This window comes from Poeciliopsis prolifica, unplaced genomic scaffold (assembly GCF_027474105.1).
Source record: "Poeciliopsis prolifica strain line A6 unplaced genomic scaffold, Auburn_PproV2 SCAFFOLD082, whole genome shotgun sequence".
In the NCBI taxonomy this organism is placed as follows: domain Eukaryota; kingdom Metazoa; phylum Chordata; class Actinopteri; order Cyprinodontiformes; family Poeciliidae; genus Poeciliopsis; species Poeciliopsis prolifica.
Window position 1 is genome coordinate 120,457 of NW_026562457.1, and position 4,544 is coordinate 125,000.

Below are 4,544 nucleotides of genomic sequence, written 5' to 3' on the forward strand. Positions count from 1 at the left end.
TATGTGACTGATTACTGGTGTCTGGATTCTCCCTCAGAGAGAAAAGCTCTGCCATCCAGGAGGGACTCAGAGTAGATCCGCTGCTCCTCCACATCGAGAGGAGCCAGTTGAGGCTGGGACTCTGGTCAGGATGCCTCCTGGACGCCTGCCTGGTGAGGAGTTCACGTCCCACCGGGAGGAGGGGAAGACAAGGACACGCCAGAGGGACGATGTCTCCCTGCCGGCCTGGGAACGCCTTGGGATTCCCGTGGAGGAGCTGGAAGGAGAGGCTGGGAGAGGGAAGTCTGGGCCGCCCTTGTTAGGCTGCTGACCCCGCGACCCGACCCCGGATAAGCAGAAGAAAAATGGCACTGAGAATGTAATGCCTGTTCCTGGTTTCTCCATTGTCACTGTATGGTGTTTTTATGATCTTTTATTTTTGTGTTTTTATGATGTAAAACACTTTGAAACTGCCTTGTTGCTGAATTTAGCTTTAATACAAATAAAGTTGATTGATTGATCCCTTGTGTGTCAGCAGTGGTCTGATAAGCCTCTAAAGTTTCCTTCATGTCTTGCTGTGAGGTCAATTTGTGCTCAAGTTATTTTGTTACTCACTCAGTTAAGGCTGTTATCTTGCCCTCTGTTTAGTTCCATTTTATCATTTTTTTTTTTACATTTCTTAATAGTTTACAGAGTAGGATGGCGTTGGGAGTACAAGTCAAAGGATTTTAAAGTATCTTCCAAACTTTGGGAACCTGGGTGGCTCAAGCATCTGGTCTCTGATGGGTCATGATTTCACTTGTTTGACGTTACCATGGAGGTTTACAGACAGATTTATTTCCTCTATTAATTGTATTTTACTCTAAAGTTTATTATCTTTTTCCAAAGAAATAAACTGACATGACAAAAAAGTTTATTGATGCAACAGATTTATTTGAAAAAAGATTTTATCCTTGTATCTTCCAGCAGCGACGCCATCGAGGCCTGACATCCTGGAGGAAGTGACATCACCAGTGAGAAGGTCACATGGTCATGTTGGATTTCTCAGGAAGAGGAAAGAGGAGTTAGCGTCTTTTGGCACAGATGGAGTAACTCCTTGCGGTGCATGGTGCATCATTCATGTCTCCTGAAGAGAAATAATGATAATAATTATGATGATAATAATAATAATAATAATAATAATAATAATAATAATAATATAAAATAAATATTTCAGCAGCTGTTGAATCTGTTTGGGATACAAACCCAGAAGGTCCTAAGATTTATTAAAATCATCAGATTAACTAATTAGTAGCTATATGCTGCATAGCATCGTTAGCTCTGTTCTCAGAGTTTCAGAATGCTCACCTAGCTCGTAGATCTCCATGCAGTGTTCCTTTCCACCAGAGTTATCTGGTTGCCCCTTGCCCCACTGGGTGAAGCTGAACTTTGACCCATCATTCCACAGCCACACACCCTCCTGAAACCAAGTGGTTTTTAAGCACATAGTTTATGATACATGCATTTTATTATTAGGTTCCAACACTGAGGACTGCAGCTGTCCATCTCTGAGGGTATATAAGGTGTCCAAAGTTCACCTCAGGGGACATTTTGTAACCAGGAATAATTTTACATCCCCAAAGATCATAATCTAAATAAAACCCACCAGCACAGGTGGTTTATGCAAAGACAATTTTAATATTTTATTGCAAGATCCATTCATCCGTCCATCGATCCTTTGCTTATCTGGTCAGAGATCGGAGACCCAGATTTCCCTCTCTCTGCCCCTTTTCCCAGCTCCTGGGTAAAAGCAAACAATTTGCTCTAACCATCCCTCACTACCAAAAAATTAAATAAAAAGAAAAAACTGACCTTGACGGCATCATAGCCTCCGAGCCAGGTCCTCTGGTACGATCCTTTCTCAAATCTGATCAGCTTCTGGAGGAAAGTGAGTTCACCTTGTTGTGGATGGAGGCCAGATTTCCACCATATCCAATGCAGGCACGCTGAGAAAACAAACAAAAATCAAAATACAAACCATGAACACTGAAAAGCAACAACAGCAAAATTAAGTTAATAAAAAAGAAAAAAAATCTGATTAATTGTTAAAGTTTGTTCGACTCTTCTGAAGACATTGTAGCGACACTTGATGGCTAGCAGCACATTTTGTTGCTCTGAAACTCGTTTCATTGAACAACGTCTGGAAAATGAGTCGTTTCTTTTCTCTGTATTGTCTTTACAGTCCTGATTTTTTGTGCTGGTGGATCACAACAGGTTGCAAGCAAGGGCGTAAATCCCAGCAAATTATTGGAGGGAAAAATAAACAGGAAGTTTTCTTAAGACCAATTTTAGGGGGTCGGAAAAGAAATCTCATGTAAAATGTGGTTTAAAAACGTCTCAAAGCTTCTAAACCACAGATTTGCTAGTTTTGATTTCCAAACCATAACAAGATTCAGTCAAAGTGATGAAACAACAAACTGCAGTCTGATTTTTATTGATAATATTTCACTCTATTGAGCAGTGAAAATAAATACAAAGTTTACATCTTTTGCTTTAAGTTACTTACTGGAGGGTTTTATGTTTAGCACTGTTTAGCTGTTGCTCCTCCTACACTTTGGACTGAACCATTGTTCTAATAATGGTGGGGGCCTAAAAATTCCTTCTTATTTTGTAGATGAGACAGATTTACTTAATTCTTTGTTTCTTGCCTTTTCATATTGTTTAAATGCAACATTTATTCAATGATACTTTGGGGGGAGTACAATTCTAGACTTTTCCATATTTGGGGGTTAAGGGAGAACCTGGACCCTCAACAGGCTTCTTTGTTAAAGGGAAGTTTTCCTTTCCACTGTCGCTACATGCATGTTAGATATGAAGGATTACTGTAAAGTTAACAAGAAAACACAACTGATCGTCCTGATGTATCACTAGGATTTATTGAAATGCTTATTATTGAGCTGAATTGATTATTTAATAGTGTCATGAAGTGAAAGTTGTTGTGAATTATGGTACATTCAAATTAAACAAAAGCATTCAAAAGGAAATTCTAGATTCCAGATTAAGCTCTCAAAAACATTAAGGAAATTACAAACTGATTATTTATAAAAGAAATGTCTGGTCAGACAGGGCAGAGATTAATTAAAAAGTTAAATAAATAAAGTGGCAGATTTACAACTAGCATAAAATTAACTGTTTTTTGCCTTAAGCAGTGATTTTTTTACTGTACCTCAGCAGTAGCCCAGTCAGTTTGGTTATTCTGGAAGATGAAACAGCGATTTCCATAATTATTCCAACCACGTGGGCATGAACGAGCTGGGAAATGCAAAGAAGTGCAACAGATCCTAAATAAAAGCTAAACAATATTTATTATCAAAATGAATTTGAAGAAATTATATATCTTATCAAATGGAACAGAGACGAGCAGCAGAATCCTTGTTCTTCATAAATAAATGACAATGTATTAAAGCAGCTATGTTGTTGATGAGTATCACATTTAGACTTCTGTGTAATTAATCAAAATCCATCATAAAGTCAAAATGTAACAAAACTGTCAGCTTCCTTTCCGTCAGATGGAAATACTTACCACATTCAGCCTGTGAATAGAGAGAACATAGAGATTAATAAAACCATATGTCACTCAAAACTGCTAATCTAGCTGAGTTTCATCAATGTTTTATCCTACAATTAACTTGGATGAACATACTAAAGAAAAAAATTATATGGCAGACCCAAACCCTACGGTCTGCCTTACCCTAAACCTGACCCTAACCCTAATCCTAACCCTAACCCTAATCCTATTTTTATAAATATATAAAGTCCTGTATCTGTTTATCCATATCAAATGAGAAACTTCTCACAGAGATCAGAACCCAAACGTTTCAGAAACTTTTATTACATCAGATCAATTTTAAAGTGCTGTAACCAAACATATTCATAAAAGGTTGAGTGAAAGAAAAACAGTCCCTATGCAATAGTTCAGAAATTCAAGCAAAAGGAGCCCAGACCGGGTGCTGAGAGCTTAGAAACTGTCAAGTTTAAAGGTACAAAGCATTTATTTAGAGGTGAGTACAATTAATTGGTAGATAATTTTTAACTACACAATTTTAATATTCTGTACATTTTAACAATATTGCATGTATTTTTTCAACTTTAAACAAAAAGTTCCAGAGGGAGTTTTAATAGTCCAAATAGTGAGCTTTGTGAAGGTCTTTTAAGTTTAAAGACCTTTAACTCACAGTTGCAGTGCCTATATGTATGTAACTGTCTGTCAGTCCTGCTCGCTGTTCACCTGCCAGCAACCAATTAGCTGTTTTATCATCCAGCTGCTGACTGACCTGATTAGACTCACCTGGTGGAGCGCCACCTGCAGGGCAGCAGGTTGCCCTTACAGTAATGAACAGAATCTTTTATCATCAATCAAATGTAATATTCAACTTTTTGGAAACACTAAATTTTGGGTTTTCATTCTCTGTGAGTCGCAATTATCAAATGCAAGATGTAATATTTTGACTGTATGTGTAAGAAAATCTATATAATATAATAAGTTTGAATGTCTGACATAAATACTGAACTTTTCACAATAACTT

General features: G+C 37.6%; 1 long non-coding RNA gene across 1 annotated transcript; it reads right to left on the bottom strand.

Moving 5' to 3' along the window:
* Positions 1–1,326: 1,326 nt before the first annotated feature.
* Positions 1,327–3,271, bottom strand: LOC129352967 (uncharacterized). Its single transcript, XR_008604960.1, has 3 exons — positions 3,185–3,271; positions 1,831–1,964; positions 1,327–1,438 (listed from the first exon to the last, which is right to left on the bottom strand). It is a non-coding gene; the product is annotated as an uncharacterized LOC129352967 (long non-coding RNA).
* Positions 3,272–4,544: the final 1,273 nt, after the last annotated feature.